Genomic DNA, 24,545 nt, shown 5'->3' on the forward strand with positions numbered 1-24,545 from the left:
TTATATAAGATTGTATAAAATGGCTTATACAAAAAAAGGTAGAAATGTATGGGTGCATTTTGAAAGGCTACATCATGGTATATTGCACAAAATCATATTGCATAAATATTATCTTTTAATATATACATACTCACAAATCATATATTATATGAATACGTGACTATACTAGCTAGGGTATTTGAAGGAACGAACTTCTATATATATATAACTTTAGCTCTTTAACCAGAAGTATTTTAGCATACATTACTTTGTTCCATGATTAATACCATATTTTCTGGCGTATAAGACGACCCGGCGTATAAGACGACCCCCGACTTTTAAGAAGGTTTTCAAGGTTTTTTTGTCTTATACGCCAGAAAATACTTACATGCCCTTCCCTCCCTGTCCATCGCAGAGGAGGCGAAGGCCCGACTGGCCCCGCCGGCCCTCCCGCTGCTCCCGCGCTTTTGCCGGCCCCTGAGGCGCAGTGTTTCCCGGGCGGCAGGCAGCGCCGGAGGGCAGCCGCCACCCCGCCACAGCCAGCGCCCCTCCTGCTTCCCCCCCCAGGCCTTGAACTTCTCCCATTCGGCGCAGGGCGGGGCAGCTCCGCCCGCAGCCTCTTTTTCATGTGCCGCTTCCCTCTCACCGTCGGCCGAGGCGCGCTCGGCCTGGGCTCCCGGTCCCTCTTCCCGGCTGGCTTCCCTGCCACTGCCCGAGGGGAGGGCCTCGCGCCCGCCGGACTCACCTGTCACCAGCACCGCTCTCCCCCCCGCGGGGATGCGCTTCCGCCAGGCGGTGCTGGCCGAGACAAGCCAGCAGGCAGCCGCCGTGAGCGCGGCGCTGAGGGGCAGTGGCAGGACGGCCCAGTGCCTGCAGGATGGCCAGCAGCCACACGTGCAGCAGCAGCCGCCGGCTCAGCAACAGGTCCGAGCGCAGGAGCCGCACCGCCGGGCTGCCCAGGAAAAGCAGCCACACCGAGAGGCTGCACGCCCAGTCCAGCTCCATGAGGGGCAGGGCGGGAAGCCGGCCGGGAAGAGGGACCGGGAGCCCAGGCCGAGCGTGCCTCGGCCAACGGTGAGAGGGAAGCGGCACATGAAAAAGAGGCTGCGGGCGGAGCTGCCCCACCCTGTGCCGAATGGGAGAAGTTCAAGGCCTAGGGGGGGAAGCAGGAGGGGCGCTGGCCATGGCGGGGTGGCGGCTGCCCTCCGGCACTGCCTGCCGCCCAGGAAACGCTGCGCCTTGGGGCCCGGCAGAAGCGTGGGAGCAGCGGGAGGGCCGGCGGGGCCAGTCGGGCTTTCGCCTCCTCTGCGATGGACAGGAGCCAATGGGCAGCGCCGCCTTCGCATGGGGAGAGCCACCCAACGCTCCCGCCCAGCCGTGTCCTGGAGCCGCGCCGGAGATAGCTCGGTTGCGCGGGGCGGCCCGGCTTTGCAAGAACGGGGACGCTTGACTGATTTGTTTTTTTTTCCGGCATATAAGACGACCCCCCAACTTTTGAGAAGATTTTCAGGGGTTAAAAAGTCATCTTATACGCTGGAAAATATGGTAGTTTCTTTTCTTTTAATCCCATTTTGAACTGTGTACCAAGGTGGGGATGGGGGAAAATATAAGGTACAAAGCCAGAACAGAATAGTTTATGTTATCTTTAGAAAAATTCTAAAACCGATTTGCTTGAGATTAATAGACAGATGATAGAAAGAAAAAATGTGACTATCCTGTCATTCATTTTAATGACTATAACTTTTTGATGTAATTTTTAGCTGTTTTATATTTTTTCTTGTTTTGTACATTGCCTAGAGTTGGGCAGCTAGTAACTATAAATACACAGACCCGTAAACAAACAAGCAAACAAACAAATAAAGGGTGCTATACCAAAAAATCTTGGACAGCAGTTAGAAAATCTGTGCATTGACAAACATTCCATCTGTCAATTGTAAAAGGCTACACTGCTTCGATCTGCTTATGTACTATGCATTTTGATATTCTAGGTCAGACATGTCAAACACAAGGCCCGGGGGCCAGATCCGGCCCGTGAAGTGGTTTCATGTGGCCCGCGAAGCCATCCTGGAAACAGTGAGGGAACGGCCCCCGCTGCCTTGGCCCTGGCCCAGAGACACTCAGATCTGTCCCACTCCTGCCCGGGCCCCTATAGATACCCTTGATGCAAACGATGTAGAGCTGGCCATGCCCACCCAGTAGGCCATACACACTCTAGCCACGCCCACCCAGTAGGCCACACCCACCCAGACCATACCCACCCGTCCCCCTGAGGGCAACCGCAATGCTGATGCGGCCCTCAATGAAATTGAGTTTGACACCCCTGTTCTAGGTTCTTGGGAAGAACTTGATATGTATAAAGGCCAACAACAGCTAAAGAACTGTCAGCTGCAACTTCACATTGTTATGAATAGATAATAACAACAATTCAAGTTGATGTTACTAGAAGAATTAAATCTGACTTACATTTAACTTTTCACTGGACAAAATAGAAAGGCTGTTCTCTTTTTTTGCTCATTTAGGAGAGTTGAGAAACCTAGGGATCCAAATTTAAATATGACAGTCAGTTTAGACAAAGAATCATAAAACAGAATTTAGTCATAGAATGAAAGTTTGGAAAATGATTAATGTAATACAAAAAGCAGGTTTTCTATCTAAGTTAGTGTATCTCAACCTTGCCAACTTTTAAGATGTTTGGACTTCAATTCCCAGAATTCTGGGAGCATGAGAGTTGCCAAATTTGAGAAACACAGATCTAGATTAATGTATATAAATATATAAATAACATGGAAGTTTATAGAATTGGTGGGTAGGAGTATATGATAAAATATGTGTTATGATATCATTGCTCAAATGACACAAATTTCATAATTAACATTATTTTGTGATGATGTCACGATGCATACAATTCATCACCACTTCTACATATTAGGTGAGGGTTTGGACAGAGGGAGCTATAGAAGCATTACAAGACTGCTTTGAGTGCACAGATTGGGGCATGTTTAAGGAAGCAGCTAATGATAACCAACATACAAATTTTGAGGAGTATGCCACCATGGTGTCTGCATATATACAAAAATGCATAGAAGATGTCTGTGTCCTAAAAAGCGTTGTGAGGGTGAGTGAAAAACCGTGGCTAACTTATGAGGTCCGCAAGATGCTGAAAGCACAGAATGTGGCTTTTAAATCTGGTGACATGCTGGCACTTAGAATAGCCAGAGCAAATCTGAAAACTGCCATAAAAGGTGCAAAGCAAGCCCGTTGCCAGAAAATTCAGAACTTTTTTCAGTACCCAACAAACACCAGACGAATGTGGAAAGGAATCCAAGCCATTATGGATTACAAGGTGACTCCATCAAGATGCAAGGATGACACAGACTTCCTAAACAAATTGAATACATTTTTTGGTAGATTTGAGGCATCAAATAGCAGTCCCACTATGAAAGCTGTACCCCAACCTGACAAACAAATGCTAAGCTTTGATGTCACTTCTGTCCGGAAAACACTGCAGAAAGTTAACATTCGGAAAGCAGCAGGCCCAGATAACATCCCTGGACGTGTCCTTAGGGAATACGCAGGTGAGCTGGCTTGTGTTCTTGCAGATATTTTCAATCTCTCATTGCAGCAGGCAGTGGTGCCATTGTGTTTTAAGATGGCCATCATCTTGCCAGTGCCAAAAAAAGTCACAATTACAGCCCTCAATGATTACCGTCTGGCTGCACTGACACCCAACATTATGAAATGCTTTGAGAAGCTGATAAAGGACATTATTGTATCTAGCCCCCTGCCAGCATTAGACTGCTTCAGTTTGCCTACTGACCAAATCGCTCTATGGAGGAGGCTATTTCTTCTGTTCTCCATCTGAGCTTGAAGCACTTAGAGGAAAAAAAAAACCTCATATGTGTTTGTTGTCTGTCAACTTCAGTTCAGCGTTTAACACAATCATTCCCCAGTATCTAGTAGACAAACTGGGCCTTTTAGGCTTAAACAACCCTTTGTGCAACTGGATTCTGGATTTTCTTACCAACAGGCCCCAGTATGTGCAAATTGGAACAAATACCTCTAATACCATTTTCTTGAACACAGGTTCTCCTCAGGGCTCTGTCCTAAGTCCTCTGCTGTTCACCCTGTTGACCCATGACTGTTGTGCTAGGCTTGCCACCAACCATATTATGAAGTTTGCAGATGATATAACAGTAGTGGGCCTTATTTATGATGACAATGTGGAAGCTTATCACAAGGAGGTTGAGGGGTTGGTGAACTGGTGTAAGGAAAACAGCCTAGTTTTAAATATTGGAAAAACCAAAGAGATCATTGTCGATTTCAGAAAAGGCAGGCACAGCCACACTTCTCTGTGTATTAATGATTCACCTGTGGAGATGGTTACCAGCATCAAATTCCTGGGTGTGCAGCTAACGAGTAGGCTGACTTGATCGCTCAACAGCGAGACACTGGTGAAGCGGGCACAGCAGCACCTGCATTTTCTGTGTTGCATGAGAAAAGCACATCTTCCTTCTCCTATCCTTACCACTTTCTACAGAGGGATGATTGAGAGCATCCTGTCATATAGCATCACAGTCTGGTTTCAGACAGGAAGGCGATGCACAGAGTGGTGAGGATGGCCAAAAAGTTCCCTCCCTCCCATCCAGGACATAGCACAGAAGCGTTGCCCTTGATTACTTATACTGCTCAAAAAAATAAAGGGAACACAAGACAAGACATCCTACTATTAAATACAGTACATTGCGTTGTTTAAGTGTTCCCTTTATTCTTTTGAGCAGTATATAAGAAAACCAAGAATACATGCTAGACTGAGAAATTCAAAAACTGTCATGGCCACATCAGAACCCATTCAGAAGAGGAGGAGTTGCAACTGTGACCGTCTGATAGGAATGGTATGTCTCCCTTGGCATTTTTGGAGAGGCCAGGGGCTGAGGACAGGCCCCTCAGGCACTGGGGGAGGTGCTTGACCAGACAGAAAGCTGCCTGCCTGCACAGACACGGGGGGGGGGGGATTGGTTGCTAACAGGCAGTGATGCTGATAGGCAGCAGATCCCCTCTGTTGAGGAATAGCTGCCTCCCCTACTTGATCCCAAGGGCATGGGGAGTGGAGCATAGGCAAGCTCAGAGAAGGGCTGTAATGCTACTCAGGAAAAGGTTGCCCCATCCTTCCTCACAAAGAACACTTGGAGTGGAGTGACTTAAGGAGAAGCCGTGGGGAGTTAGTTTTTGCCAGGAACAATTTGTTTGCTTTGGCTTACACTCCTCCAGCTTTGACTTGTGCCTTTTGCCTTGCCTTGTCTTGAAGACTGCTTGTCACCTCTTGCTTTGCCTAGCCATGAGGACTGCCTTCTGCCTTTTGTCTTGAGCCTTGCCCTTGTCTTGTGAACTGTAATATAGAGGCTGTTGTTTGGGGGACCGAGGTGGCTGCTTTCAGGGTAGTGTGGGGTGGAGCCTTACCGGTTGTTGGAGGGCCGTTTGCTGGACCATTTATTGAGAGCAATAAAAGATTCTCTAGAGGCCTGCCTTGCCTTGACCACCTGGGTCATAACAAAAACTATTGCCAAATAAGTAATAGCATAACACTTCCGCACTGTTGTCAGGAAAATGAAAGGTTCATATAGTTGGCAACTTCAGGGTGTGTTTCTTATTTTCATGATATTTGGCACCCACAGGTTCTACCATACACTCCAACCTCCCTTTTCCAGTGACAGAACCAAGTCTGATCTCTGAGAAGTAGAGGCTATGATGCTTCACAGGTGCCATGACAGAACAAGCTCCAGATGGCAATATTTAATAGGGACTTGACATGCCTGTTCATTCTGATAGGACAGAGGAAAATGTGCATATTGTATTTATATATCATAGATTTAACAAATATATGTTGCATGTACTTAATATCTATAAATAAAAATAAGCATAAAATATAAGAAAGCAATCATCATCATCATTTTAGCCATTGACTATCTGCCACAGGATGAAGGCCTCTTCTGCATGTTTCCAACTAATACAGTCCTGAACTTTCTTTTGCCAATTGGGCCTGCAATATTTGCTGATGACGTCAATCCACCTTGTTTTAAAACTATCTTAGATAAAGCAATATAATAATACAAATAATAGTGGTGTTCACCCAGTACAATAGTACAATTTAAAGTACAATTAGTACAAGATTACTATTAGTGTAATAGAACAAAGAAAGGATATATCAGAGGTATATATAGATATATAGGTCAGATAGAAGAAGTGAAATATAAGCTTTGGATTCTGTGCCAGGATATTCAGAATGAGACAGATAAATGTGCAGGACAACTGGAACTTTGTCTAATTTTCATTAACTTAATAAGTAATTAGAGGCTTTTGTAAACTACTGTAGCTAGCTAGATTAGTTGTTTCTTTGACTGCAAGAAGTAACATTTCTTTTAACACCTGCCAGGGAGAGCTAGAGAGGTTGACAACAAATACTGCGTAGGATGGACACAAATCTGTTTCACAAACTAACTGACAGGATGTGGTTTTAATACTTGGGTAAGATACATTGTGAATTGCTACTGGAATTAAGAGAGGTGGCAAGCGTTAAGAGAAGTGGCAGGATATTTAGCTAATAGTGGTTAGGCGTATACACAGATAAGAATCTGGCGATGAACAAAATGTATCATCATCATATAAAAACAGTGGTAGTCAGTTTATATGGAAAATGAAGTAAGAGTAAAAAGTTAATAGAGTATTATGGGATGGCTTTGCCTTATGCGCAGGTGTGACTATCATGTAACAGATCAAAAAAAATCTTACTGTTGTTTCCTGTGGTAAATTATACAAAAATTGTACAAAAATAACTTGGTCTGGTATCTGTCATGCTCCCCGGGTGTGAAATTCAGAGGCGTCCTCATCTGCTTCTGTACAGAAATAAGAGTTTTGTCTTTTCTTGATCTTGTGTGGAAATTGATTTCTTTATACTGGGTTCCTTTTCCTAACCAATCTTCTGATGATAATATTGATATTGATATTGATATTATTATTATTATTATTATTATTATTATTATTATTATTATTATTATTAACAACAACAACAATAATAGAGTTGGAATGTACCTTTGAGGTCTTCAACCCCCTGCTCAGGCAGGAAACCCTATACCATTTTAGACAAATGGCTGTCCAATCTCTTAAAAACTTCCAGTGTTGGAGCATTTACAACTTCTGCATGCAGGTTGTTCCACTGATTAATTGTTCTAACCATTAGGAAATTTCTCCTTAGTTCTAGGTTGCTTTTCTCTTTGTTTAGTTTCCATCCATTGCTTCTTGTCCTGCCTTCAGGTGGTTTAATCCTTGTCAACCAAGACAGACAACCATGCTACAAATATTCAGTAACAGTGACCTCAGAGCGAGGGTGTTTAGGGACTTCATAAAGCCACAGGACATCAACTGCCTTCTCCATATCATCGTGATAGGAAAAGTAAGATCCATAACTTTATAAAAATGTATGGAAAGAGAGAAAGAAAAAGATAAAAGAGAGACATTCAGCAGACACTGAAGTCAATGATGAATGTTTGATTTTCCCTATAAGTTTCCTTCTACAGTTGGCTTAGAACATCAGGAGAAATTTATTACACCAAAAATACTTACCAAACTATTCCCCCCCCCACACACACAAAGATTTGGAAACTGGATGAAGATCCATCATATCAAGCTGTCATTGTGTGAACCAATAGATCTTCCTTGGGCCTCTAGGAAAGAAATCAGATCTTCTATTCATATCAGAGAATGGTGGTAACCAAATAAATATTTACTGTTTAGGGAGTGACATGACTTGACCTGACTTGCTTCAAAGGCACATGAATACAAGCCAACTGGTCTGGGTTTCTATAAAGCATCACAAGGTCCTGCTCACAGAGAAACAAGGGGAAGAAATGGACATTTTTGGTCACTTGGCTAACAAACAAGAACACAAATGCTCTGGTCAGTGGATCAGACTAAGCATTCATTTTGTCTAAAATTCTCTTTTCCCCAACTGAAGCTCCACAACACATCTTTTTTTTAAAAAAAATAAAAATAAAAAATCCAGATAGATCTTGCACAGATCATAGCTGCAGTCTTGATGTGGTGACAAATAAATGAACAAGTACAAAGCATTTATAACCTTATTTCAGCTTTTCTTTGCTTTATAGATGTGTGAAGATTGTAAATGAGGATTGGTCACAAAGTTACATTTTAAAACCCTTGTTGCAACTGAGAACAGTTGCTGGCCAAGTCAGTTGCTAAACATGGAATACTTGCAAAATCAGGTTAGTAGCCATTAAAGGGGAAAAAATTGCTCCAGGAACAAAAAAACTAGTTTGAAAACACTTGATAAACCATGGTAGTTATTGCTCTGTTGAAAAAATGTTTCCTTGTAATGTACCCTATGAAGTTCGTCTAGGCTTAACCTGTAATGAAGTAATGCATACCAGCCGAAATAGACTTGTGTTCAAGGTAACATAAGAGAGAGAAGATGACTGTAAAACCACAGCAGGAAAATATGTCCAGAGCTTTTATTTACAACTGGAGGGTGTGAGTACAGAGCAACATCCATTCCTGTCATCTTAGTCTGGCTGCTGACATACTCAGACAACACGGCAACCAGGGGTGCTCATAAGACATAAGATTTGTCTATGCTTGGTAAGAAATCCCAGGCCTTTGCAATTTCATATTACAGTGGATACTGCCATTGCATACTCTTAATATTAGGGAAATGAGCAAGACAAATAAATCATGTTCTATATCCTTTCACAGCCCAGAAGAACATAGTCCATAAGAACAAGCCAGAAAAGTAGGGGGAAAAGTAGATTTCTTAAAAAAAAACAGCCATAAATTTAAAAATAAATCTATAAATTCTGAAGATAGGCAATAACCAAATATATATTATACACCCTAATTCCCCCCCTCGAAATTAATACATGGTTAATATTATACAAACCAGAGAAGAATAAAATAAAATTTAATGAAGGAAGTTTTTTTTGTAAGGCCAATTTAATGATAGGAAAAATGGGGAGGAGCAGGGGGAGGGGAAGAGAAAATGAGGAACAGAGTAAAATTGTGGTAAAAAAAATACTGAAGACTATAAACTTTTTCTATATACAAGGTCATATAGATATAAAACGTGTAATTGAGAATCAGATTTTTTAAAAAAAGTCTAACTGCCTCAATAAAAGCAAACGGAATTTTTAAAATAAATTACATTTTAAATGTTCATCTTTCAACATAAGCTTAAGAAGTGATGCACTTTTCAGCTTCCATGATTTCTAAATACCATTTGATAGATGACAAGTACCTGCTGAAATACTGAAGATTCTCCCTTGAGTGGTATTTCTTCTATTATGAAGCATATTTCTGCAAGAGACTTTTGGTATCTTCTTTCAATTATACCAACAAAGAGGACATTCCTTAAGATTTCATTCCTTGAAGAATGCCTAAGGAACCAAATGGCTGAACTTATCAGCTGTGTAAAAAGGGGAACCTAGAATATGAGGTCTAATCCCCAGAGAGAGCAAAAATCTCCCAAATCAAGATCAGCTTTGTTGGTGGCCTTTCTTAGTTCCTGTTGTGACTCAGGGCCAGCCTGTGGGCCCGACAGCCGGGTCCGATGTATCGGAGGACTCAGATGTGGGGGAGGAGGGAAACGAACCGGCTGATGATGATTTGGAGACTTTGCAGAGTCCTCAGCCGGGAACCTCTTCTCAGCTGTGTGAGCCCGAGAGTGCGGAGGATGATGACCCACAGCTGGCCCTGTTCAAGGACGCCCGACGCAGGAGGCAGACGAGCAGGGACAAACAAAGGAAGGCTATGGGACTCCTCGGGAGGAGGCACAGGGAGACCACGCCCTGAGCTCTCTATAAAAGAAGTGTTTGGGGAGGGGCTAGTTGCTGAAAGCAACTTTTTCTTTGAGAAGTCAAGCTCTTGTATTTTTGTAACAGTGTAATTAAAACTTGGCAGAAGCCTTTTGATCTTGGACGCTTTCCAGACTCTTCCTTTGATTAGGGGTGCGAGAAGAGGGCTGGTTTAGAACAGTTTGCTTTCAGCCACCCACCCCTTAATACTACGATGGAGCAGCTTCTTGCCGAGAATGTCCAGCTCAACCAGCAACTCACCTTGCTGGCCACTCAGGTGGCACAACTGCAGGCTCAGGTACATGCTGCCCCCCCACCCAGGAGGAAATGTCAGATAGCTATGCCGGATAAATTCGCTGGTAATCCAGAACTGTTTCCTGCCTTCCTGGGACAATGCCAGCTTTATATCAGCGTGAAAGCAGCTGATTTCCCCACTGACCGAGATAAGGTGGGATTCGTGTTGAGCCTTCTGTCGGGAGATGCAGCTCGTTGGGGCACGCCTCTGTTGGCACAGCCTAGCCCTTTGTTGGATAACTTTGGGGGGTTTTGTGACCATATGCGCCTCATGTACGAGGACCCGATTAAGGCACAGACGGCCACCCGACGCCTGAAAGCTTTGAGGCAGGGTCAGCGCCCTCTACAGGCCTATATCAGCGATTTCCGGCTGCTTAGCCAGGATTCCGCCTGGAATGAGGCTGCGCTCGTGGATGCCTTTCAGGATGGCTTGTCAGAGGAGATGTTGGATGAGCTGGCCCGCGTGGACACTCCCTCAGACCTGAATGGGCTGATCCATCTTTGTCTGCGGATCGATGCCCGGCTGCAGCAGCGTAAGAGTCGCCGTGCCACCCCACAGACCCCTGCCGCCCCTGTTGTGCGTGAGCCCCCGGTCCAGAGGGAGGAGCCAATGGAGCTGGGTGCCGCCAGGTCCCGTCTATCGGTGACGGAAATGGACAGACGACGATCGGAGGGGTTGTGTTTTTACTGTGGGGACCCTGGACATTTGGCTGCTTCTTGCCCGAAGAAGCGTCAGCGGGCGTCAGTGACCAAGCCTGCCCTGAGAAAGTCCCCTGCTTTGTTATCGGGAAACGGCCCGAGCCCGATCTAGACGGTGTGAAAGATCGGGCGACCCACAACATCCACTCCGAGCGACGCCGTTCCAACGGTGCCTGTGAACCTCCACGGCATTTGATTTTGGAGGCACGTCTGATCCTCCCTGGCAAGTCAGAGGGGATTCCAGTCCATGCCTTAATTGACTCTGGGGCTACCACTAACTTTATGGATTCGGCCTTTGTGGCCAAATGGGCTGTTCCCCAGTGTCCAGTGGATCCGCCCATGCTTGTGGAGACCATCGATGGTCGAGTGCTCCTGTCCGGGCCTATCACGGCCGCCACGCAACCCGTGTGTATGGCCATCAGTACCCATGTGGAGGCCATTCAGTTCTACGTCACTTCGGATCTGCACTTCCCCGTGGTCTTGGGACTGGCGTGGCTCCGGGCGCATGATCCACAGATCTATTGGTCTCAGAACTTGGTCACCTTCCCAAGTTTGCAGTGCGTGGACCACACCCGCCATATCTGTGCCGGCCAGGTGGAGGGTTCCTCAGGGGTTTCCTTGCCTCCCGAACTGTCCGACTTTGCTGACGTGTTCAGCGAGTCAGAGGCGGACCAATTACCCCCGCACAGGCCCTACGACTGCTCCATTGACCTAGTCCCTGATGCGCCTCTCCCAGTGGGGCGTTTGTACTCCATGTCGGAGCCCGAGTTGGCTGCATTGCGGGACTTCCTGACAAAGAACTTGGCTCGTGGTTTCATCCGGCCCTCGTCCTCGCCAGTGTCTGCGCCCGTGCTCTTCGTCAAAAAGAAGTCGGGCGAGTTACGGCTTTGCTGTGACTACCGGAAACTCAACGCTATCACGGTGCGTAACCGCTACCCGCTGCCCCTCATCCCCGAGCTCTTGGACCGACTCCGGGAGGCTAAGATCTTCACGAAACTGGACCTGCGTGGAGCTTACAACCTCGTCAGGGTTCGGCCGGGTGATGAGTGGAAGACGGCGTTTGGTACTCGCTATGGACATTTCGAGTACACGGTGATGCCGTTTGGCCTGACCAACGCCCCCGCTGTGTTTCAGCATTTTATGAATGACGTCTTTCGGGATCTGTTGGACCAGTTTGTTGTGATTTACCTGGACGACATCCTGATTTACTCCCCGTCGCGTGAAGCGCATCATCAGCATCTCCGTCAGGTCCTGCAGCGCCTCCGGAATCATCGGCTGTTTGCCAAGTTGGAGAAGTGCCAGTTCTACCAGGTGACCATTGATTTCTTGGGTCACCGCATTTCTCCTGAGGGCATCGCCATGGAACCGAGTAAAGTTGAGTCATTGCAGAGTTGGCAACCCCCGCGTCGCGTGAAGGATATTCAGCGACTTCTTGGATTTGCCAACTACTATCGGACATTCATCCCTGGCTTTGCTGCCTTGACAGCCCCCCTCACCCGGCTCCTGCAGAAGAAGACTCGGTTCCAGTGGAACGCCCCCGAACAACAGGCGTTCCAAGCTCTGAAGGACGCCTTCATGAAGGAGCCCATCTTGAAGCATCCTGACCCGCAACGGCCATTTGTCGTGGAGGCGGACGCCTCCGACATTGCCATTGGGGCCGTGTTACTTCAGGCAGCGACGCCCAACGGTACCCTTTTCCCTTGCGCGTATCACTCACGGAAATTGAATCCCTCGGAGCGCAACTATACCATCTGGGAGAAGGAGCTGCTGGCCATCAAGGCGGCGTTCGAGGCTTGGAGGCATCATCTGGAGGGGGCGCGGCATCAAATCGAGGTCCGGACGGACCACAAGAATCTGGAAAGCCTGCAGACCGCTCGGAATTTGAACCAACGCCAGATCCGGTGGTCCCTCTTCTTTGCGAGGTTTGACTTCCGGGTGCGGTACATACCAAGCGGGCACAACCAGAGAGCGGATGCTCTGTCCAGGAAGCCCGAGTACACCCGAGTGGAAGACAAGCTTCCGCCCAGGACCGTGATCCCCGTCGAGTCTTTTGCTGCGGTGCGGGAGCCGGTGGATATACGGGCTCGGATCCGGGAGGCGCAGCAGCAGGAGGCGTGGGTGGCTCAGCGGAAGGAAGAGGTGGGGCCAGATTCGCCTTGGTCGGTCACGGATGGACTCCTGTATTATCGTGACCGGCTCTATGTTCCAGGAGGGCCACTCAGGGGACTCGTCCTCAGCCAATGTCATGATAACCCGGCTGCGGGGCATTTTGGCCTGTTCAAGACTCTGAACCTGGTCTCCCGTACATTCTGGTGGCCCCGAGTCCGACACGATGTCCAGTCTTATGTCACCTCCTGCGTCCCATGCAGGCAGGCCAAGTCAGCGACAGGGGCCCCGCCTGGTTTACTGCAGCCTTTGCCAACGCCCAAGAGACCCTGGGGGGCTGTGTCCATGGACTTTCTGACGGATCTACCCCCATCCTCCGGCTTCACGACAGTGTTTGTGGTGGTGGACATGTTGACCAAGATGGCGCACTTCATCCCCTGTCGCGGCTTACCGTCAGCTCGCGCCACTAGTCGCATGTTCATCCAACAGGTGTTCCGGCTGCACGGCCTTCCCGATAGAGTCGTCTCCGATAGGGGGGCCCAGTTTACAGCCCGCTTCTGGCAGGAGTTGATGCGGGCGTTGGACATTAAGGTTTGCCTCTCGTCCGCGCATCATCCTCAGACCGACGGGGGTACCGAGAAGGTCATCGGCATTTTGGAGCAGTATCTGCGCTGCTACGTTAACCTGCAGCAGGACAATTGGGTGGACTATTTGGCCATAGCCGAGTTTGCCTTTAACAACTCGCAGCACACCTCCACGCAGATGACACCGTTCTTGGCCAATGTGGGTTATCACCCTCGGTTTTTCCCCCTTTCTCCCGTGGACTCACCGGAGCCGGCAGCGAACGAATTCATGGCGGAGTTACAGGCGATCCATCGGTTGGTGCGACGGCAGCTGGAGAAGGCCAAGGCCGACTACAAGAGGTTCGCCGATCGGTCGAGAAGGGATACGCCTCCATTATCGGTGGGGGATCGGGTCTGGCTGTCCACCAGGAACCTACCATCCACTCGGCCGGCGAGGAAGCTGGACCACCGTTACCTTGGACCGTTCCCAGTCGAGGCCGTCATCAACCCGGTCGCCTATCGTTTAACTCTGCCACGTTCCCTGCGCGTGCACCCCGTCTTCCATCGGTCCTTGTTGGTCCCCGAACAACCGGCTTGTCCACTTCGCCAAGCGGAACCTCCCCCATCAGGACCTCGTGATGGCGACAGCACCCCCGAGTACGAGGTCGCCAGCATCAGGGATTCCCGCTGGCTGAAAGGTCGCTTCCAGTACCTGATCGAGTGGAAAGGGTACGGGCCGGAGGACTTCACATGGGAAGACGCGACCGCCGTTCATGCCCCTGCGTTGGTGACTGCTTTTCACGAACAGTTCCCATCCCGACCGCATCCGGATCGGCAGACCCGGGGGAAGGGCCCTGCGGTGCGGGATAGTGTTGTGACTCAGGGCCAGCCTGTGGGCCCGACAGCCGGGTCCGATGTATCGGAGGACTCAGATGTGGGGGAGGAGGGAAACGAACCGGCTGATGATGATTTGGAGACTTTGCAGAGTCCTCAGCCGGGAACCTCTTCTCAGCTGTGTGAGCCCGAGAGTGCGGAGGATGATGACCCACAGCTGGCCCTGTTCAAGGACGCCCGACGCAGGAGGCAGACGAGCAGGGACAAACAAAGGAAGGCTATGGGACTCCTCGGGAGGAGGCACAGGGAGACCACGCCCTGAGCTCTCTATAAAAGAAGTGTTTGGGGAGGGGCTAGTTGCTGAAAGCAACTTTTTCTTTGAGAAGTCAAGCTCTTGTATTTTTGTAACAGTGTAATTAAAACTTGGCAGAAGCCTTTTGATCTTGGACGCTTTCCAGACTCTTCCTTTGATTAGGGGTGCGAGAAGAGGGCTGGTTTAGAACAGTTCCATCCAGAGAAGTGCTGCCTTGCCTGACAAGACTGAGATTCTGGAGATGTGATTTTGACCTGAAGAACCGTAAAATCCTTTGGTTAAATTAGTCATATGTATCCATTGTCTTCCCAAGGTCTTCTAGAATCTAGATATCCCCTTCATTTTCCTCTATCATCTAAGCAGATCATTCTATAAAAAAATTCAGGTGACTTTGGCACAACTTATTTTTGAGGTGTCTGGATGGAGTCACTGAAGCAGTAGGCATGAGCTTAAAAGGACTCCAGAAGATGGTAGAGGACAGGAAGGCCTGGAGGAACGTTGTCCATAGGGTTGTGATGGGTTGGACACGACTTCGCAGCTAACAACAAATTTTTGAGGGATTCATGCTATCTGCTTCTAAACATTGCCTAGTTTTCTAGATGCTCATAGACCAACTGCTCATCTGTTGGTGAAATTCTCTGTTTTGGAGTCTTAGCCAGGATGAATTGGAATGCACAGCTTGTGATTTTCAGCATTCCTAGCTTAGTTTTGTGTCCCACCAAGTTTTTAACCATCCATGGATGCACCTAAAACAAATAAGGAATTGACCAAATAAGCAATACTTTGTCTGCAAGACAGACTCTTTAACAAGTCATGGTTAAAATAATCATGGTGATATGAATACATCCAGTAGTGTCCGAATACACCCAGTCTTTAAATGGGATTGTTCAACATGTTAAGCTCAAGTGTAGTTTACCTGTTTGTAATTTAGTGTGCTGTGTGATCACACAAGACCCACTAACCACATGAAGCCCTTATAAACAGAACACTGACACTGACATGCCCTAAACTGTGCTGAAGATGTTACCTAGCCTGGTAATGAAATGTTCGGAAACCAGCCCACAAGCTCGAAGAACGAACCTCCAACCACATAGATTTTCCTCCATGTTTTTCTATCCCTAACTGGTCTTTCAGGTCATCCAAGAATACATGAAATACTCCCTGTCAATCCAGTTATTTTATATTTTATTTAATGTTCCAATACATTTTGAATCACTGCACCATTTTCTAAGAACACTTTTCTCCCCAGTCCTTCCAGCCCATTTTTTAGATTTCAGATCTTGATTCTAAAAAATTCTGGTCTGGATTCAATTTCATGTTTTTCCATGAATTCATTTCAGTTGCACTGAGTATACTGAATATAATCTCACTTTCCCATCAGTAAAATTGGATTGAAGCAAGATGGGAAGAGTTTTTTAGAATACATCAATCATCTCATCCCCATTGCTCTAAAATATATTTTAAGTATACACATATCTTCCTGTGCTCCAAGTTCATTTAAACTAGTATCTGTATCGTATCATACCCCATAATGATGTCCATGTTAATGTTGGGTTTTGAATATATTCCTCCCATCTTGTTGAGCCATCTGTTTAAGTAGGCTAAACAGGCTGCTTTTGACCTACACTTTTCTTTATAAAAAATTAGCAATGCAAGAGGATGAGGTAATGTTACAGTAACTATAACAACAGGAATTAAATGAACATTAACCACAGTGACATATCACCCACGTTAGTAGAACTAGGAATTAATAACAGGGTAGCTGTGTATAGAAACAATACAAAATAGAAGGCTTCAAGTGTTACAATAGTTTATAGATTTGTGCAGAAGGTTTGGGGCATGAACAATGATTGCAGATTAGATGAAGAGCATGCAGAATTAACAGCTGAGAATTAGACAATGTGATGTATGGATGGTTTACTGGAAACTATTAGAATGGAACTTTCATCCTGTCTGGATAACCAAACCTTGTTTGGACTACTTTTAATAACAATTCTTCAGGCTCTCAAGCAGAGTCTTTTCTGTCATCTCCTACCTGACCATCCTAAGCAGAATTCAGAGTTTAAACTGGCCTTCCTAAACTGATATTCTGCAAAAGATTTGGAATTGCAACAGATTAGGTGGACATCAGGTAGAAAAGAGTAGCAGAAACCTTGGAATTGACAAATCCTTTTCCAGCTCTCAGAATTTTTGTTTCGAATTAATACTGTGGATTAGAATTCAAGAGTTCTCGCTGGAAATGAAAAAAAAATTCCTTATGTTAAGCCCTTGCTTCTTATTTTGCCAATTCCCCACAATCTGATACCACCTTGACAATACTGTTGTTGTGATTCAGGGTCAGCCTGTGGGTTCGGCAGTTGGGTCGGACGATTCAGAGGAGGAGGAGGGGGGTGTTGGAGAGCCTGCAGAGGACAGCCCTGAGGCTTTGCAGAGTCCTCAGCCAGGCCCCTCTCATCTGGTCACTACGCAGACCCAGCTGTGTGAGCCTGACAGCGTGGATGAAGATGACCCACAGCTGGCCCTGTTCAAGGATGCCCGACGCAGGAGGCAGTCAAGCAGGAGTAAACAGAGGAAGGCAATGGGGCACCATGGAAGGAGGCAGAGAGAAGCCACACCTTGAACTGTTTAAAAGGGAAATGTGTGGGAGGGCTGGTTTGCTGAAGGCAACCATTTGAATAGCTCCTGTTTCATGGTTCGTGTTTTGGTTTTGCTCTGTTTGCTCTGTTTTGTGTCAATACATTTGGCAGGCTTAGTTCTAGCCTCTTGCCTTTTTGTAAAGGGGTTGTCCCTGCCTTTTCTGCAGGGCTGGTACAGAACAACTGTTGAGGATCTTAAAATTGTAATTTAGCACAAGTAAAATATGAGTTTGCAATGTGATGTGAGAGCACAAAATCAAACACATGTTTAGCCTGCAGGTTTGCATTGGTTACATCACATCTTGGGTTTTGACTTAAGACCACCACAGTTTAAGAATAATTCAGAAAAATGGGAAATTTCTAAAGAATGCCAACAATAGTTGAAGATTTGAAAATTAATTCCCAAGTAAAGCTTGAGTAAGTTTTATTTTGAGAAAGCTGTGAAGGTGTGGTAGAGACAAGGTGTAGGTGGAGAGGCAATCTTACCTAAAGCATCTTGCCCCACCCTGTAATTTTAAACCTGGATGGAATTGGTGGTCTTTGAAGGTATGAATCATGTATTCCTTTGCTGAACTATAAACCCTATCCTTTGGGCAGATGATACAGTACATCCTTGTTTATTATTGTAGAGAGAACAATTACTGTGATCAAAATTTGGCACAACAACTGAGAAATTCTCTTCCAAGCTAGAGGATAAATGACCTTATGACTGTAATGAAACATAAATAAGTGCATGGGGCCTAAACCTGTCAATCCAAAGTTCTAAAACAAGAAATTTATTGTAAGATGTTAATGTACAAAAGTATCAAAACTTAAGTTGTACTGCAGTTTATAATGTTTGCAACTTAATAAAGGTGTTTAATAACAGCAGTGGGACCTCTTAAGAGCTGTGTAGTCTGAACACTACTTCATAATAAATGTAATAGATTAAGATGAAGTTGTTCACTACACTTTTAGTGCATCTTATTATTATTATTGGGACTTATATGCCACCCTATCTCCCGAAGGACTCAGGGCGGCTAACAACAATAAAATACAATGATACAAAAGTTAAAAAAGAAATTAAATTAATAGCCCCAATAGAATAAGTAAAAATTAAAGTTAAAAATTAAAAAACATTTCAGTCCAGGTCAGCCTGATGGAAAAGAAGTGTTTTGAGGCCGCGGCAAAAGGACCGGAGATCCGGGGCCATCTGGAGCTCAAGGGGAAGTTGGTTCCATAAGGCTGGCGCTCCCACAGAGAAGGCCCTCCCCCTGGGGGTCGCCAGCTGACATTGTCTAGCCAACAGCACCCTGAGGAGGCCCTCTCTGTGTGAGCGTACTGGGCGATGGGAGATCGTTTCCAGCAGCAGACGGTCCTGCAAGTATCCCGGGCCTAAGCCATGTAGGGCTTTAAAGGTAAGTACCAGCACCTTAAATCTCACCCGGAGGATAACCGGTAACCAATGCAGCTCACGCAGGAGGTAATATGGGAGTATCGGGATGCTCCCATCACTACCTGCGTGGCTGCATTCTGCACCAGCTGAAGCCTCTGGGTGGTCTTCAAGGGCAACCCCATGTAGACAGCATTGCAGTAATCTATATGGGAGGTAACGAGTGCGTGAGTGACCGTACGTAGGGCATCTCGGTCCAGATAGGGGCGCAACTGGCGCACCAGGCGAACCTGGGCAAATGCCTCCCCGGTCACGACTCCAATATGATCTTCAAAACTGAGTTGTGAATCCAGGAGGACGCCTAAATTGCGTGCCCTATCAACGGGAGGTAACACCTCTCCTCCCATAACCAAAGATGGAACCTCTTGGACTAAACGAGATGCCGGTACGTAAAGCCACTCAGTCTTGGCTGGTGTTCTTTACCAGCCTACTACCGGCCCTGCAGATAAGGCAGGGACAACCCCTTTACAAGAAGGCAAGAGGCTGGAACTAAGCCTGCCAAATTTATGGACACAAAAGCAAACAGAGCAAAACAAGACACGAACCATGAAACAGGAGATATTCAAATGGTTGCCTTCAGCAAACCAGCCCTCCCACACATTCCCCTTTTAAACAGTTCAGGGCGTGGCTTCTCTCTGCCTCCTTCCGAGGTGCCCCATTGCCTTCCTCTGTTTACTCCTGCTTGATTGCCTCCTGCGTCGGGCGTCCTTGAACAGGGCCAGCTGTGGGTCATCTTCATCCATGCTGTCAGGCTCACACAGCTGATTCTGCGTCATAACCAGATGGGAGGGGCCTGGCTGAGGGCTGTGTGGAGCCTCAATACTATCCTCAGCAAGCTCTCCAACACCCCCGTCCTCCTCCTCTGAATCGTCCGACCCAACTGCCGAACCCACAGGCTGACCCTGAATCACAACAGCCGGGTTGAGCCAGAGCCTGTTCTTCCCCATCCAAATCCGTACCGCTTCCAGGCAACGGGACATCACGTTGAGGGCATCACTGGGTTGGTTCGGGGTGGAGATGAAAAGCTGGGTATCATCAGCATATTGATGATACCTCACCCCGAAACCACAGATGCTCTCACCCAGTGGCTTCATATAGATGTTGAACAGGAGGGGCGAGAGTACCGACCCCTGAGGCACCCCACAACCAAGGGGCCTAGGGGCTGACCTCTGCCCCCACTGCCAACACCGTCTGCGAATGGCCCGAGAGGTAGGAGAACCACCATAAAACGGTGCCTCCCACTCCCAACCCCTCAAGACGTCGCAACAAGGTACCATGGTTGATGGTATCAAAAGCTGCTGAGAGATCTAATAGGACCAGGACAGAGGAATAACCCCTATCTCGAGCCCACCAGAGATCATCCACCAGCGCGACCAATGCCGTCTCCATGCTGTACCTGGGCCTGAAACCCGATTGGTACAGATCCAGATACCCAGTTTCCTCCAGGACCAAAGGGAGCTGCCGTGCCACCACGCTCTCAACAACCTTCGCAAGAAAGCGAAGGTTGGAGACAGGACGAAAGTTATTTAAAATAGCTGGATCCAAGGCAGGTTTCTTGAGGAAGGGCCTTACCACTGCCCCTTTCAAGGCGGCAGGGAAGCACCCTTCACTCTAGGAAGCATTGATAACCGCTAGGAGCCAGCCTCGTGTAACCTCCTGAGCCGCATAAACCAGCCAGGAGGGACACGGGTCCAACAAACACGTGGCGGCACTTAATTTCCCCATGATCCTGTCTACTTCATCCAGAGTCACAGGGTCAAACTCTTCCCAAATGTTCTCGGCCAAACCCATCGCTTCCCCCTCATCAGATACTGCCCAGTCAGAGTCCAGACCAGCCCGAATCTGAGCGATTTTATCCACCAGATACTCACTAAATTCCTCGGCCCATCCCCGCAAGGGGTCCTCTCCCGTCCCTTGATCTTATCTATGCTTCCCCTGCAGAAGAGGTTGTGAGGGAGCAAAGGAGAGGAACGGTTTTCATTATTAGCTTGGAAAGGGAAATTACATTTAAATCCTCAATGTGGAAGAGTTTCTTGAAATATGGAACAGGTAGTGAAGTTTACTAAGTCCTTTATTTTGCTGATGCAGTTGGAAAGAATTCTGGCCTTTTCTCATAACTGAAATCACGCAGGGACTGAATGGAGGTTGGACGAATCATAGCTGCTGCTTATACCTTGGCTGAGAAAGCAGAGAGATGAAATATTGCTGATCTCCAGATTGCAAAATGGTGATTCCAGGAGAAAAAAAAAGCAAATTCATCAATAGGAGATCCAATAGCTCAAAATAACAGTTTTGTCTATTCCGCTATTTTTCAATTAAACCCTGAACCTGGAACAATATTTAAATTTAGTGTGGCTCAGCAATGGCATTACGGTAAAAACTAGCAAATCTTTTAGAGCAATTGGTCCTTTGAAACTTTAGTGGATCTTATCTATAATAAGCAATAATTATCCTCTCTAAGCTGCTTTCCTCCCTGTATGAACAGAGAGAAATTCCCTACTAGCCTTTTTGACATAAAGTATAGTCTCCTTCAAGTTGAGTTCAGCTTGTAGTGATTTCATCTATTGAACCTTGTGGTTTTTCTTGGCAGAATTAGGGATTTGCTGTTTTCTTCCAGAATATCCTCTGAACTATTCGGTCCAGTCTACAAACCTTAATATCTGGAAGCCTCCCATCCAAATTTTAAATCCATCTTAATTTCTAAGCCCAAACAAGGTTAGTCAGGTGCTTCTGCCTGCTCCCAAATTGTTAATATTCAGAGTGTTCAATCGCACACATACAAGGCTATGTGCTATGATTGCATTCATATCTGGTACACATACTCTTGTATTTCTTATTTTTAGCACATACTGTGCTAAGCCACAATGTGGCTTGTTTCTTCTTGGCTTAGTATATTGTGAGAATCCAGCCATTTTGGTTTGTAAATGAAACTTAATGGCTTAGCATGATGCGTGATCCCAATCAATTTTGGCTTACTTAACACACCGTGATAAAGCATCACGTATGAATTCAGTCAGAATGTCTAATGTGACACATCTGTGCATACAGAATGAGCAAGCAAACATTTTAAAACCCCTCTAAAGGGTACCTCTTATTCTTTCTAGCATCAGAGACGCTAAAAATTGTTAATGGCCTTGAAGAACCAGTCTATTCAAGCATGAGAGAAAACTTACAGTTCAGCCTTTCTCCCTAAAAAACATAACGAGTCCTTTTGGTATGCTTTTCACTGAAATGGTGGTAATTCTGTTGCCACTGTATTTACTAAGTATAAATAGAACGAACAAGAGCACGCTGCTTGCTTGCTTCACTGGGTTTCTGGTTCCATTTCATTAACTCAGGAGCAGGGTAAGGTTTGATGTCAATGTATCATTGCATCTAATTCCACTAATAGCAGCAATAGATCAGTTTCTGAAAGACAGTGTGCTGGGGGGGAGGGGAAACCTGAGTGAGTCCTTTTTTATTACTATTATTTGCTTACCACTTTGCTGGTAGCCCACTGTGACCTGGTTGGAGCAGATGGCTGCTACTGCAAGGGGGGAGGAATTTCCTCTCCCCACCTCTTACAGGAAAAGAATAAATTGATGCAAGGAAATTCAAACTGACAAGAACATGCAAACTTGCGTAGCTTGTTTGAAAATTGTCACTGCAGCTAAGGAAAAAAAAATAGTTTTGTGTGTCAGCCAGATGATTTCACATGGGAACAAATGCCATCAAAAGGAAATCCATTTACCCAGATCTTCGTGCACTTGGTTCTAAGGATGCTTCCACCAACCCCACAGCAGCAGTCCTTTGAGTGGCTTCATACATTGTGCAATTTATTTAACCACTGATTATTTGAAAGCACAATGGTTGGATTTACACAATACACTAATAATCCACAGCTAACAAATTGCAACCCTTAATGTACTAAAGCTGGGTTCATACCACACACTAAACTTGTTTGTGGCTTAGTGTCTTGTTTGTGGGAACCCAGCCCCTGTGTTTTCTCTGATTTAATATGATGAATAAATCACATCAATTGTAATCCATTCAATATATAATCATGAAGTAAGGCATAATTTAGCTCAAAGAATGATGGAAGCCCAGCCAATTGATAAAACCTATAGCAAAATACATAATAGCAACACTGGACTCAGGCAGAGAAGATCTGGGATCAAGAGCTCACAGGGTGATTTTAAATACACAAATGTTTATCTAAATTCTTTACAGATTGGCAACATTTGGAACAAATAATCTGTTTAGGGCAATACATTCATTTAATGATTGCAATTGTTCCTAACCATATTCCTCTACCTTTTGAGATCTCTTTTGATTTCTTGCCATAAATGAACAGAATTACTTTATTTCCTAATTATTACCTGTCAAATGCAGATCAAGCTACTCTCTGAGTGGCCTATCTGACAGTCAGATTTTTTTCCTGCAAAAAAAAAATAACTTCTTACACTTGTAATTATTTTTGGGTTTGGGATGTTAAATCTGTATCCAGAGAATTCTCCAAAACTATGAATTGTTTTCATTAATAAAATAATGAAAATTAATTCAATATTCAACAATGAATAAAATTATTGACTTTTGTGGTATTGGGTTAGTTAATATTACAATATATCACCTGTTTAATATTTGAGATTATATTCTACCTCCATGGATTTTGAGAATTGGTATTTGTTTATCACTTGAAGCCTTTTTTGCCAATATTACTACAGAAATGATAAATAGTAAAAGTGGACATCCTTGCCTTGGACATTTGCTGACTTGAAAATCTGCAGAAATTGCTACATACAAATCTTTGCTATTTGCCATTGGTACATGATTCTGACCTAAACCTGCAACCCTTCTCCAGGATTTCTCACCTGGTACAGTAATGAAGGCTCCTAAACACAATGCCAACCTGTACACAGTACCTGTCAGTGAAATACTCTTGCCAAGGTCAGAGGTGAAAAGTGAAAGCTCTTTAAAAAAATGCTACATATTCTCTTGGAGTATGAGAGAAGAAAATAAGGTTGCATGCACTAATGTTTCCCTAAGTAAAAGAGGAGACAATGCACAAGGCTAGAGCAGTATTGTTAGTAAAGAAAGATGACTTTATTGCTATGGTATGAGTCATAATTTTTGACTGGCAGGTAAGCCTTTTAGGCAGGGAAGGTTAGATCATCTCCAAATGTTGAACTAAAGTTCTCAGTATTTCTCCCTGGCTATTCTGCCTAAGTTCAGGCACATCTGGAAGCCAAAAATTTATTTGAATAACAAAAATATAGTACCTTCCATGATTTAATTTGGAATTGTCATCTTTTGTTTACTTGAATGGAAGATTCTGAATTTGGAGTGCAACCACCCCAGGTCTATCATATATAGGCTACAAAAACTGGATGGCCATTAATTAGCAGCAAAGCGTTAATATGTTTTGCATCCTTTTACTGCTGTCTAATGTTGTCTGGATTTTTTCTAGCTAAGATATTGTAGGCACAACTTGTTGCTATCCAGTCCTTTCTAGATTTTTTTTTTACACCAGAACAACAAGTTGATCTAAAATGTTGGGTGCAGCATTATCCTAGACATTAAGCTGTACAACACATTGATTTTACAATGTTCTTGCTACTGTGCACATTTTGGATGACCTGCAGTTGGGATCAGCAGCTGGGCAGAGGCCTCATAGAAGCAATTTCATTCAGAGATCAATCAGGTACAAAACACAACTGTCTGCCAGATTGTCAGGAAATACTCAAATGTCCTTTAAAAACTTGTGGATCCATAAAATGCCTCTGAAATTTATGCTCAGAATGAACCACTTTTGGTTTTAGGTAGCTGCCCAAATCTGGAAACTGTATTTCCCAA

General features: G+C 45.5%; 1 protein-coding gene across 1 annotated transcript in view; it reads left to right on the forward strand.

The window, feature by feature from the left end:
- Positions 1-24,545, forward strand: part of LOC310638086 (uncharacterized protein) — an 880,437-nt gene that overhangs the window by 63,630 nt on the left and 792,262 nt on the right. The window lies entirely within an intron of this gene.

This window comes from Vipera ursinii (assembly GCF_947247035.1).
Source record: "Vipera ursinii genome assembly, chromosome: 3".
NCBI lineage: Eukaryota > Metazoa > Chordata > Lepidosauria > Squamata > Viperidae > Vipera > Vipera ursinii.